This window comes from Aphis gossypii, chromosome 1 (assembly GCF_020184175.1).
Source record: "Aphis gossypii isolate Hap1 chromosome 1, ASM2018417v2, whole genome shotgun sequence".
NCBI classification, from domain to species: Eukaryota; Metazoa; Arthropoda; class Insecta; order Hemiptera; family Aphididae; genus Aphis; species Aphis gossypii.
Window position 1 is genome coordinate 34408237 of NC_065530.1, and position 15457 is coordinate 34423693.

General features: G+C 23.0%; 1 protein-coding gene across 5 annotated transcripts in view; it reads left to right on the forward strand.

The window, feature by feature from the left end:
- LOC114125176 (5-hydroxytryptamine receptor 1-like) overlaps positions 1 to 15457 on the forward strand; it is a 203722-nt gene that overhangs the window by 53495 nt on the left and 134770 nt on the right. For 4 of the 5 annotated variants that reach the window (XM_050207070.1, XM_050207065.1, XM_050207083.1 and 1 more), the window contains one exon: positions 14053 to 14094. The exons of the other annotated variant lie outside the window; for it this stretch is intronic. The gene's annotated coding sequence lies outside the window, so the exon portion shown is untranslated. The remainder of the gene's footprint in view (positions 1 to 14052; positions 14095 to 15457) is intronic. 5 annotated transcript variants of the gene reach the window in all.

Here is a 15457-nt window from a genome sequence, read left to right on the forward strand (position 1 = left end):
TTGGGAAGTCACTATTATCCTGGTTTAGGTCGTAGCTATAAATCACATTCAATAAATAAAAGTGATCGGCATAAAATCTGTTGCACTGTTTTGTTTGGAGTCCCTTAAGGGGGTCACCTTTCTTTAATTCTTTTCTCCAACTTCATAAATAGTAATAAAAGTGTTATGCATAGCAGTTATTTTATTTTATTTGTATAGTCTTTTTTACAAATGTTGTAATGATTATGTTATTAATAATATACCTTATGTAAATATTAATATTTTGTACTTCAGGCCACGGTCCGTTTTGTTAAAAAACAAATAAATAAGTAAAATATTAATTCGTTTTGGCGTTTTCCTGTAATGTTTTTTAGACAATATTTTAATAAAAACCGTAATATTTAATCATATATTTATTAAATCATTTATGTATTATTCATATTATTATGTGTGACAGTGTAGCGAATGATAAGCAACATTTTTTTTTTAATCGGATCTAATTTTTGAATGGCTTTAAAATTAATAAATGTATGTAAGATGTTACTTTAATATACTATACTATACATTTTTAACAAGTTGGATTCAGGTTTTAAGTTATTGAATATTGATAGTTTTATAATTATATTCTATGATAAATAATTAAACATTTTCTGACTACAAACGTTTAACGATGTATTGTATTAATATGCTAACATATCCTAGATTTTGTACAAATGTTAAGTTCATATATTTATTGAATTTGGTTAAAGATTTTTATAATTATGATTTTATGTAACTTTTATCGATCACAGTCGTTAACCTAACCGCCCTATAGTTGGTTATAGTAATATAGTGGCATACTAAGATAATTGTTTTTAATGTATACACAAACGTCATGAATGCGTTTACCTAGGTAAAGATAACTTCATAGTTGTAAGCCATCGGAATTTGTTGAGTAGTGAACATTTCAATATACCAAAGGATAAATATTTTTTGAGCAGAGTTTTTGGCTATAATTTATACAGGTTAAGAAAAAAGTTAAAAAAGTAATAAATAAAAATTATATTTTAAAAATGCAATTTTTAAACAATATAATAGTCGAAAGAGCTTTTGGATATTTTAACATATTATTCTAATAATAAAACACATATTAAAAAATTAACTCAAAATAAAATAGCAAACTTGCTGCATAAAACAATAGAATAAACTCAGTAAAATTAAAAATCTGATTGATAATTTATAGAATCCGAATTTTATCAGACGAGAAAATTTTTTAATTATTTTAAAGTTCTTAGTTGTTCATTAAAAAAAAAATAAAATCATGATACACTTATATACTTATCACTTTGTGTGATACACTTTTCGTATAAATAGTTTTACTTATTAAAAATAGTCTTAGGTATACGACTATAGGTAACTCGTATAATTTTATTGCGTTATTAGGTATAACTTATTACCACATATTATAATAGATTTATGCAAAACTTTTATTTGAAATATATTATAGTCTATTAAATATATTTACTATAAGAATATTTGATGTAGGTTATGTAGACATGAATGTTAAGATAAAAAAATTGCCCTCAGGTAATACGTTGAAAGTAATCTATATCTATTATAATATAGTTTAATATACATAAATTTAGTTTCTTTGTTCATTTATTTATTTTATTATTATCATTGTTATTATTTTTATGTTAGTAAGTCTCCACATAAATTTTTCTTAAGCTTACTTTGGGATTGCCTGGACTACTGTTGAAGTCATGAGCTACTGAGGGTTAAAGTATTTTGCTAGGTGGGATTCAAAATGTTTGTAGATAAATGTTAATGTTTCTAAGATTGTTGGCATTTTTTTAAGCCTGAGTGATGAGAATGATTTAGAATGTAAAATGTCACTTATGTACGAATACCTAGTTATATATTGTGATATTGATTGGAAAGTTTGTATTTTGTTGGTATTAGATTTCTTTAAAATACTCCATAGTTGCATGCCATAATACCAAATTGGTTTTTTTTATTTTTATTTTTAATAGCTTTCATTATCTAAATTAACACAGCTCAACGGTTCAAATTGGGTTTACCAGGATTTTGTATAGCTAGGAGTTTTTTTTTTAGGCTAAGGTTGGAATGTTGTTCCAAAAGTAACTTAAAACACTTACTTCTGGAGTTTAATATAATGAGTCTTTTTTTGTTTAATACGTTTCAACTATGTTAGTGTAATGTAAAAACTAAATATCGGACATAATTAGTCGATGGAAAAATCCACACGTTATAATAAAATCTCCGATTCGAAAAGCTTACACTTAGAATGTTGATAAATATCCATACACCCCATATATTTTAAGACATTTTTATGTATGTGGCAACTAATAACAAGACTACCTACCTAGGTTAACTCTGTTTATAATTACGGAATTAGAGCGGTTGAGATTTATTATTAATAAAATATAGTCTTTAAGTATAGGTACATGAAAAATGAAAATTTCAAAAATCTAATATTGAATAACTGTTTTATTGAAGAAAAAAGAAAGTAAAAATAATTTAATGAATTACTTTGTATATAGTTTAGATTGAGGTAGACTATTTTGTCTATTTTTAAAATATGAAAATATTTAAAATTATATCATTGCATAGTGTTTTATAATGATGTGTAAATCATTGTTGTTTCATATAAAAAAAAGTTTAGTGTACCTAATCTTAAATACGAATGAAAAATAAAAAATATTGTTACGCATATATTTTTTAGAAACAAAAAATACGTTAGAAGTACTTATACGTATATGGAAAAATTTGTGACTTATACTTAGTTCAAAATCGATGTTAATAATCAAATAAATCCAAAAGTAAATTTTTACTGGCATATAATATATCGTTATTATCTTATACAAAACCTTTTTTCAGAAGCTAAGATAACTTTATGCTGATATTTACTTTATTATTTACTTGGTACAAAAATATTGAAGTATTTCTATTTTCTTTATATGAATTAATTTTATTTTGATTCTAAAATAACAAAACTGTAATATAAGAAAAGAAAATTATTTTATATTATTGGACTTTACAATGATGAAAATAACAGTATTATACATTTATACATAATAATTATAAAATTATAGTACTATTGTGATGATTAATGGCCAGTAATGATGAGAAGTGAACTAATTACATTGAGTTTTATTTTTTACTGAAATATCATAGACAAAATAATACCTTGTAATAAATTATTTGACTTAATCTATCGGTTTGTCGAATCTAAATATCTAATTTATTTTTTAAATGAATACTATTATGAATATTATTAAGTATCATCCATAGTGTTGAACTATACACATTACACAATGAAATCATAAATGACATAAACCTATATCAACCCAAAGCTGCTAGCTATATAATATTTAAGTTATCAATATTAACCACTTCATATTCTTGATAAATAGCTGATAGTGTTGCTCGTGGGATAAGAACTTTCTTCAAATTGATCGTTCTTTATGGCACCTCATTTATTTAAAACAGTTTTGTGTTTTAACACAATATAACCCAAACTATGTGTTTTACCGAGGTCGATTATCGTTGTCTATCGTGAATAAACCTGTTGGGGATTATCTTGACGTACAGATTATCACCGGACCTTTAAAAACTACCTCTAAAATGAGTGTGTTTGGTGTTATCGTGTCAAGAAATAATATATACTTACTATTTTTTTTTAACTGTATTGCGATCACTTGCCATTCTTGTAAAACTAATCGTGTCCCAACTGGTCGGTTATATATTTTTCTTTATTGATTTGACGGCTATTTTTCTTATTGCCGGATTATCCATTGTCAGCTGTGTATGTAGGACGATGACTTCTGTTTGAAAATTAAAAATCATTAATTACGGATGTGGTAATATATGTATATATGTATTTATATCCATTAATTAAGTGTATGGCAGTCGATTGGACAAAAAAAAAAAAAAAAAAATTAAAAACTACGCCATTATGCATCAGAACAGAAATGTATCGATTGATACTGTTTTTAAGGCCACGGAGACGTTTGTACTAGTGGTTATCAAACAAAAAGGTTTTGAAAAAGTCTATTTCAAGTAACTACTTTTGTGGTCTTTACAAATGAATAATTCATAATTTTTTTTTACCATACTATATATTAAAAAAAAAAAAAAGCTGAAGTGTTGAAAATAATACATAAGACAAACGCGTGTCAACATAAGTTAACATACTAGCTATTCAAATTTCTCTTTATAAATAATGAATAAATTTTAAAAATACATCTGATTGGTATCGTACTATTATTACTTTTAATCAGTTATCTTACACGAAATTTCAATGATTGGTTTTTATAGGCATACGTTTGCTTGCTGTGAACGTATACAATAATCATTTTTTTTATTTTTATGTTTGTAAAATTATTTCCTTAATTTATACATTATAGTTGATACGCATTTAAGATTTAGTATCTAGAAAATTTAAAATGTTAACGTGTGATGTTCATTGTTCATTTTTAATTTTATTAGAATAATTAAAATGTTATAACAAAACATAATAAATACTTAAAATGTAAAAAACCATTTGATAATATGGTTAATCGTTTAGTTAATATTCAACAAAAAAATATAAAACCATTAGCTATGTTAAGTGTTATTAATTTACATGTTATATTCTGCATAAAACGAGAACACTAAAGTATTATTTTTTCTCGAAAACTTGTTATTTATAATTTCATTTTTATGCTTCATTATTTTCAATGGACAGTTAAAAACGAAAATAATTTTGAATTTGAAAATTATAAAAATCAAGGTTTTGTATGGATAATGGACATACGGAAATTAAATAAATACAAATAAAACCCTATTGACTTTTTAGACACTTATTATTTATGTCATATTTATGGGTAAAGCTATCAAAAGTTAAAAGTACCCTGTGTTCTCATTTTATATTATATTAACACAATACGTTTGAAAACCTGTGATTTAAATGAATACAATCAACAAAACATGTTTATTTAAAATAATTTTATAAATAAAAATATTTTATTTTATTTAACTATGTAAAATTTCGTTATCTTGAAATTATGTACTTTTTTTATCTTACCATATTTTTTTTAGTAAAATAAGTACTCTAAAAGTTTATGCAACCCCTCTATAGATCTGAAATTTGTATACATATGTGGTATCTAAAAGATACCATTTTTTAAATTTCCCAGTAGTTTTTCTTACGGTTGCCTAAAACCATTAGTATACGAGAAACATCGAGAGCCTTGGTTTTGATTCCCATTTGGGATGAAAACTTTTTGTATTGTATTAAAACTTTTAAATAATCCATGACTTTAGATTTTCACCAATTATTTATTTTGATATTTTATAGATTTAGTATTATTTTCAAAATAATTTAACATATTTAAGGTTTTAATACCATTAAAATATACAATATTTTTAAACTTATAATATTCGATAATCAATAATTTACACAAAGTTAATCATATTATTTTATTTTCGTTGTTTTTTATAAATAAAATATTTAAAACATTTAAATATAAAATTTATATTTTCATCTATTTTGTATTTGACGAAGAATAAACCGCTTTACATGACATTTGAAAGATAAGTATATTAATATAAGTAACTATAATATTAAAATAAGTATAGTAATTATACAAAGTATAATATATAATGTAAACAAGCTTATTCCCTCTCATAATTATATATTATTAGAAGTAGTGTCGATGGAAGAAGTGTCTCTTTTTCTTCATATTTATTAAGTCCTTACAAACATTAACTCATTTTCTTATTATAATATTAATTTTGTATATGGATTGTAAATAATATGTTTTATAAATATTAATAAAATATATACATATTTTTAACTTTCAACACAATTTTATTACATATTGACTGATAAATAACAAATATTTTAATGTTGTTATTTTGAAGTTTAATATAGTATTATTAACAACAATACATTTCTAGGGTAGGGCACAACTTTTTTTATATACTTGCCATGGCCAATGATCGTACTTTTTAAAATAATTTAATTTATATCATCAAATAAATATTCAGTTATAAATTATAATTTATTATTTAAATATTACAAAATATTTTTGTTTATAAGCTGAATCCAAGTTATGAAGAAATATTAAAAATATATTTAATGTATGAAATCAATTTTGGTATTTAAAAAAAAGTAAAGTGAGATTTAATTTAAAAAAAAGAGTAAAAATAACAAGCTTTCATAAAAATTGTAATATTATTTTAATAATTCAAAAACCATAAAATAGTATATACTTGAATAAAAAAAAAAAAAACTTATGAAATTAAAAACAAAAAGGGAATTGTGTTAAAATTCATGATATCGAGTTGAACATTATGTATATTTTCATATACATACGTACAAAAAATACACTTGCCATTGTTAATATGCTTAATAAATTGTACAGTACGTGCATATTATGATAATTATTATTTTTTTTTTTTTTATCGATTTTACTACCTATCAAATACTTTATTACGTAATATAATATTCTAATATTATGATGATTTGTAATAAATTAGATTTTCATAAAATATTCAAAATATCCTATACTTATAATGTACAATATTATACATTCGTATGGATAAACATAAATAAAAACTTTTTGGATTAAATAAAAGTTATCGGTTACCAAATGAGATTACCGTAAGAAATATAATGATATTTTCAAAAACACATATAAATATCATTACGAATGATTCATACATATATTTATATTTTTTTTTATCTACTATATCCCTTAAATATTATTTTGTGTATTTAGTATTTCTTGTTTATTTGAAGGATCATAAATTTATAAATAAAGCCCATACTACATTATAATTATAATTAAGCAATACAAATTATTTGTATTTACCGTTTATTATTGTTATATAATTTAAAAATATATGTATAAAAAAAATATAGTATTTGTATCTTTGTAATGAATATGTTATTACAACATAATAAGGTATACGTAATGAAGTAAAATTAATCTCAGATCAGATTTCAGATACATCTTCTAATACGAGATGTCTTGTAAATTAATTATAAAATCATATTTCATTAGAGTTACTTATATTTTGAACGAGTCAAAGCCATAATATAATATAATATGTTTTATTTGTTCACCCTATTATTATCATTATATCAAAATGTATCGTAATAGTAGTATATTATATCTTATTGATATGTATCCGTGTTAATAATAATAATATAGTTATTACTAGGATTAGGATTTATATGCAATAGTATATTTCACTGATTATTCTCAACTGCGTGGTCATTAGAATGACTTACCTACCATTTCTTCAACATAGGCATAGATATTAATTAAGTTTTAATTATGAGAGTGAATTATTAATAGGTATATCAGTTTGAAATTAACAAGAAATGACAAACTCCTCAAATGCAATATCGTCTGAAAACTGTTTAAGTGTGTCTATATTTTATTGCATATTGTAGTTTTTTTTTTTTTAATTCTTATAAAATGTTTTTTATTTATAGTAATGTAATTGATGGGGTAAAATATTCGTAACATAACTAATATTATTTTTATCATTATGACGTGATTTACAGAATTGATATTCCATAACAATTAATTTTTATTTAATTTTTAGTGTAGTATTATGTAATCAGCATGCAATTATACATCGACACTTTGATTTACGACCTATGCTAAGATTCATTAACCTTGATTAATATAATAATCATTTATAATAATTAGACAAAATAATTATGGAAATCGCGTAATATACTTGTAAGGTGTTAGTTATACTCTGCCATTTTGGACTACATAAAATATTGTACAGTACGCGAAACGGACACTTTTCCATCACACGAACTGCTTAATATTAATGATTTGTGCAACTACTGTTTGTTGTAAAGCTATACAATTTAATAGATCATACTAAAGTTTAACATTAGATAACCACTAACTTGTGAATTATGGCTAAAACAATATTGTTTATATAATTTATAAATTATAAAATGTTATGTTATATTATAATGATAAATTGTATAAAAGCTTACAAAATATGTGAAGTTACAAATTAATTGTATTAACTATTAACAAAGAAAGATAAGCAAAATGAATTATGTTTTTGTAACGTTTTCTTCGTTAAAATTGTTCCCTAAATATTTTAATACGACTTATTCAATCGTCTTGCAAGTACCTATATAGTGTGTTATATTCATATATTACAAAATAAAGAAAATAGATTGGTATATAATATAAAATTTTAACAATAAAGTTGTAAAAATATATGTTATTAAAAATACAAAACATAACGTTAAATAAATTTAAATAAATAAAAAAAAAAAAGCATAACGCAAAAAGGAATGCAGATAATAATATAATATTATTATTATTATGAACGTGTAAACTTTTACATGTATTTTAAAGTGTCCATTTTTTTTTTTTTTAATATATATATATTAGATATTATAGAATATATTATTATAGTAAAGTATGTGGTATATTATTATTTATTATATGATGGAAAGAATTATTTTTTTTAATAAATTTTCAAGTTGTATCATTCAAACGTATGTTTACTACCTTTTATTAATAATTTAGGTATTCAAAATCGGATTTAATTCGGAATTTTCAAATACGTATACTTAAAATCTATAATATCAATTACTTTAAATTTACTTAATAATTAAGAAATGTCTTTTGGAGTTAAAAACTTCTATTTTTCAAATAAAATGCCTCCTTTTTATCATAAATTACGCATGAATAATTTCTGAAAATTGTAATGTATCAGAATCAAAATTCGGCCTAGTTGGTTTTGAATTATTTAACTTTGGGTGCTAAGGATAATAGGTCCTTCATAATGGTCTTAGAATATATATATTATACATTTAATATGAATATGTATATTTTGTAATTAATATTAATGTATTAACATAAATAATTTGTAAACACGGTCCAAGTATAATAAATACAAGATCCAACGCTACATCTATTTTATATTTTTTATATCATTTGTAAGAACTATTATCCTCAGTATAAACATTTTAGTTACGGAAAAACTATTCATTGGGATTTAAAATAAGATACATCAATATTTAAAACAAAATATTCACTAAATAATTTACACTAAAAAAGGGAAAGGGTTCTCAATTGACAAATACAAGTTTATACCATTTAAGATACTTAAGTATTAAAAACAAATTCAAGAATTTAAAAATATAGTTATTGCATATATGTATATTATAATAACTTAAAAAATCAGAATTTAAATGAATTCATTATTAAAAGAAATGTGAATGGACGTCTTGTGAATTATTATGTATATAATATATATATATATATATATATAAATAAACGCATACTATATTTTGTCGGTAGTCATAACAAACTCTCGCGTCATTTTTCGTTGAATCCATTACTTTTCAGAATATTTATGTTTAATCCCAGTTTGATTTGAATTGTAAGAGTTTAGCATGAAGAAAACAGATATAATTTATTATAGTATGACCGGGATGCATTTTCCCTATTGAAAAGCAACTAGGCATTTATGCGTCATGGGGCCTTTGTTATAATATTATAATACTGAATCAAGTTTGATACAAACTTTTGATGGACAGTATGATAATCAGAGATCGTGAAACGCCAATGGGAACGCGATAGTTGTCACGTTTACAATACCAGACTCTAAAGTCATATTTTCACAACTAGAAAAAGTTATATTTCCATATAAATGTCAAATATTCTTTGTTTGTTACCTATTAATATATTTAAAAAAAAAAGTATATTTTGCTATTTAATTAATAAATGCAATATATATTACAATAGTCAATAATAAGAAAAATAAATTATTAATATAGTGACTGAATTTTGGTAAAAAATTATTTATAATGTATTTTCAGATAACACATTTTGAAATAATTTTAGTACATAATAAATTATTAAGACTATAGCAATTATATTATTTTACCTTCCTATATAAAATGGTTCATAACATTCAATGTTAAGAACACTTTGAAAGGTTCGGTATATTAGAATAATATGAAAATGAAAACGTAACATACCTATACTAATAAATAAAAAAATTATGTGTTTTAATTAATATTAAAAAATATTAATATAAAATAAATGATTTCAATATTTTCCCTTGTAAATTAAAAGTTTTAAATTATTTATTTTATTTTATAACCAATTATAACGTATTTAAATGTTATGTTTACTTTTAAATTTGAATCATAAAAAGAGGTTATAATATTTTAAATATTCATATATTATATTGGAAGCTTTTTTTTATTTATATTGTATTTTTTAAATATAATATTTACGTATTAGTTTATTGTCTGAAATCAACTGTTCCTGGTATAAGAATGTAAGTAAGTCCCTATAAACGATACTCATATAAAATTCATTAAATATCGGCTATCAACCGTTTTCAGTTTGTTGTATTTAAATTTTTCCTTTCATATAAGTATAAACATACTATTATATCATTAATTCCCAATTTATTGTTGGGATTACTTAGTATAAAATTATTATTTATACAAAATTAAATAAGATAAGCACAACTGATTATTTATAATTTATTTCATAGTAGGTATTGTTAATAATCATAATTTTATTTTTTTAGAAATTATAGGTAAATTATTGTTATTAATTTGTGTTTGTTGAACCATTGCATTTCTCTAAGAAAAATTATTTTATTTTTATGTGTTACATTGTGGCTATCAGTCACACAATTATTAATAAATATAGAATATATATTTTTTTTCATAATTTATAATAAGTCAAATTTTATTTAATATCATACTCATAATGTTCAATTATAATAAGAATAAAAAAAAAAACCATTGAAATACATTTTTCTATCACAAAATATTTTTCCAACGTATGATCGCATCTAACATTTCATACTAACAAAATATAAAAGGTATAATATATTTATATATTTTCAATTGTATTTGATTCTTTAAAAAAAAAAATGTATATTTATATTTTTTTAAACAGTGTTGAAACTGTTTGATTCATTGATATAATTATTTATTATAATAATTATCATTTGTTTTTACAGGTATTTTCCACAATGAAATACGAGCATATGATATTATATTATAACTTAATATAATTAATTCAAAATAAATATTTAAATTAAAAAAGTTTTATAAAATAAAGTCAACTTTAATTTACAGTTAAATTTATGCAAAAAAGTAAAACGTTATGACGATTTTCTTCCTAATCAATTAAAGTAGAATGTTTTAATTTATTAAATGATTTTAAAGTCTAATAAACCTGGTTCCTGTAGAAAACCATAAATCAGTTTCTGATTGACTGCTGACGAGTGTTATACTATTAGACATGATTGTATTTACTATGTATATAATGATGTTTTACAAAAATAAAAATCGATAGCTATGTATCCAAGCTGTTACATTAAGTATTGATTTTCAATCACTCAAAAATGTTACCATACGGAATTAATCTTCATAATTTATTTTCTAGTATAGTGCATGGTAATAAGCAATAACTAATATAGCAAAAATATACCCAATTTTTTCCCTCTATTAATCTTTCAAATATTTTAATATCTCATTATTCAATTATTGTGGTAAGCAATTTAAGTTACCTTCTGTTGTAACACATGTACGTATTCGTTTAGGTAGGTACTTCAAAAATTACATCCAGACATAAACATAATATTATGTCCTATTGAAATGGGAGCGGTTGTACCAGTGAGCTTTATTGAATGAGTATATCTTTTAATGTTGAAAAAACTTAGTACACATATTGCTACAACGGTTATAGTATTTTTAACTATTGTGCTTGAGATTTTAAATTAAATTTGATTTTTGAAGATAATCCTAATTTAACATAACCATTATGTTAATGTACTCTTGAATATAATATGATAGTTTACCAAATACAAATTATAATATATGCAACACTGCTTAAAATTTAACCGAAATAAACATAAAGCATTGGCAACCATGGACGTTTTCAAGTGTTCCATTTCCTTGATGACTTTACCTGAAGAACATAATTCAAAAATATAATATATCTATACTCATTCAAATAATTAGAAATCTCTTAATTTTAATTGTAAGACTACATTTTACTTATTTAATTTCACTTTAGTCATAAATGTATTATAAAATACAAGAGGATTTAATCACCTGCTCACTACGATCGCTAACTACAATAGACTTTGATAACTCTTTTAGATGTTTTATCTAATGCTTTTTATATTTCCAATCGTTATACATTTTTTTTTATAATTATAATTATTTATATAAATTTATATATACATATATTTTTTGACATGACAGTTATAAAATACTTATATATATATATATATATAACATATATATTTTTTTCAATAAAAATATACCAACTGTATTTTGTACATTATATCACAGTAAGCATACTATCTGAAGATATTAAATAATAATACGATTATTATGATGGATAACTCGTATGCAATAATTTATAGATCTTTGAACAATAATTACTATTCTTATAATCAATAAACTAAAACTGTTAACTGTTTTCAAAAAGAACGGTTTTATAAAATTAGATGTATCGAAGAGTATATGCTTAGAAATAAGATAAGTTATAACAGAATATACGAGTACAATAATATAATATTATAATGATTATAATGTTATTTAATTTTTTAAATTTAGAGCAATATAACTATTAGTTTAAATTATTAGTTTTGCCAATTTCGGAGTCGTTAATGATTGTTAACATTGTGATTACAAGTGATTTAAGATATATTAGCGTATATACATATACGGAGGTCGTACGTGTGGTTTATTGAGTCTTAATAAAATCAGTTATAGTAGAAATCGTTTTTTAAAGATTTGTAATAAATATAATAATAACATTAAACTTACATATTTACCATAATATAACAATAATATTGTGTACAATGTACATATATTTAAAACTTTTAATATACAGTAGACTTAATTTTGTAGTCATAAATAATTACGTTTTCCTCCTTGATTGTTAGGTTGTACTTTTTCTGTTTCATACTCTCTTACATATACATGTATCTATATAGAATGAACTTCATTTGTCTCAGAAAATGAACTATGAGTGTAGGATATAGCTTTTGAGATTTATAAAGATATTTCGTGCTTTATGGATTTTCGCGGAACGGTAGTGACGGTGAAATTGCGTCGACTTGGGACTTAGATTACCGGTGATTACCTGATTACAGTATATAGTTTATTCGTCCAGTATTCATTAAAAATGGTATCGTACCATTCTTATATATTCTAACCGTGAGCCGCATTGTCATTTTATCAGGGTAAAAAAGAATAAATTTTTGGTATGGTCATCTCCTTGAACTGTTTTACTAAATATTCAAAATCGAATTTAGTCGTTTTATGGTTTGTATTATTTTATTTCTTCGCAACATTATTGATTGCAAAAACGGAGTTTCTGCTATTATTACGACATCAAATGTTAAGCATCGATAAATCCCAATAATTTGTCATCATTGAAAGGTATTTTTTGCAAACAGCGTGATCGGATAAATAAGCTTTAAGTATGTGCAATATTTTATCTATGAATTTATAGGTATTATTTATTTGAAATCAGTGTTATCACTATGTATTTCATTTTCAAGTATCTTCAGAGGAAATAGATCTTACGTGTTATTTATTGGTTCTAAAATATTTAAGTTGACGATGATGAAAATCGACGATAATGGTGATACATTTAGTAGTTCAATAAATAATATGCGATAAATAATATTTCAAAAGGACTAGTTTTACGAATCGAGTTTGTTCTAATTAAGTTAAAGAATAAACAAATCTCAACTTATTAAATTTGTTTTAAAGTAGAATTTTTTTTATCATTCTTACATTAGAATGCATTTCACAAAAAGTCGAATTAATCTTAATTATAAGTACATTTTTATTTATCTCAAATGTATATTGTGTTGAGTTGATCCTACATAATAGTTATATTATATAAGTTTTAACAAACGTATACGATACTCATTAGTTTACAATAGTATTTATAACAAATATTAAATATTATTTAAACCTTGTATTCCTATTTAATTATATAATATTTAAATTAATATATGTATTTATAAATGTGTTTTTAGATCAAAATGTATGGAGAATTTATGGAAATAGAAGTGTAACAGGTAATTAATTTTTTTATTTTTAAATTTACCGAAATATAATATACGTTTATCATAAATACTGAGTAATATAATATGTTCCACATGATAATTGAAAATATAGATTTACTTTTGATAACTTTTATGTAAAATTCACTGGATTTTTTCAATCTTGAAAAAATATAAAACAGTGGTAATATTATAATTTTTTAGATTATGAACGATGTGATGCACTAAATGGTTTTTATTTATTTGTTTATATCTCAATACGGGCTATGACCCAAAAGTACAGATTGTATTTAAACATAATTAAAATGTACAATACAAAAGTTTACAAAACGGACAAAATTAGAAAATGTATGACTTAAAAATTAAGAGACTGATCTTCATTGGTAATACGCATCATTCTATACAGAGATCAGTTCTGGGAATAATAAATTAGTTTAACACAGTGGCATAAAAAAGATAGGTAGATCGGATCCAGAATTTTAAAGTTGAACTTAGGAAGGAGTTTTGGACAGTCAATCGACCCATCAATACGTTTGAGAAGGACGGTATTCGCTTATCAGCTTAGGACTGTAAATGTAGACTATTTAATACTGCTTCATAATCATGAGGTCTATGTTCTATTTTTAGTAAATGAGCAGCAAAACTTAACAACTTTCGTTGAAACCTTTCAAGTTGAATCAAATTATTTGCTGTATGAGGCTCCTATATAATAACAGAAAATTCTAAAATAGATCTGATAAGTTCACAATATAGAGCTTTTAGTAAAGTTAGTAATTTAAATTTTTTGAAAACCTGCTTAAGAAATCTAAGAGCTTTTAGAGCTCTACAGCATTCCGCATGTATGTGAATATGGAAATTTAAGTCACAATCATAAAATTCACCAAGATCTTTTACTGCATTTCCTTCAATAACAAGAAAAGTACCTTGTAGTGTGTATTTAAATTCTAAATGAGTACGACTTCTATAGAAAGATTGGAGCAACATTTAGAAACATTAAGTTCCAAACTAATATTAACAGCCCAAGCATCTAATACGTTTAAGTCACTTTGAAGTTTGAAATAGGTGACACTCAAGTACTGAATAAATTTCTAAAAATAGCTGTAAGTCGTCTAAAAATAGTAAGAATTTACTGTTGTCGAATACTTTTTTTTATGCTATTAATAAACAGTGTAAAAAGCAACATTTGCAATTGATTTTACTATAATATCAATATTTGTGTTATATGTGTGTGTACTGTCAACCCCTTCTGTAGCAGAAAAATGCTTCAATCTTTAACATTGAGGGTGAATTCTTATTGAAAATTGGATATACGAGTAGTTAGTAGTTTGGAGGATCAAAAGTAATAAATTTCAAGTATTTTTCAGAACAATCAGAAAAA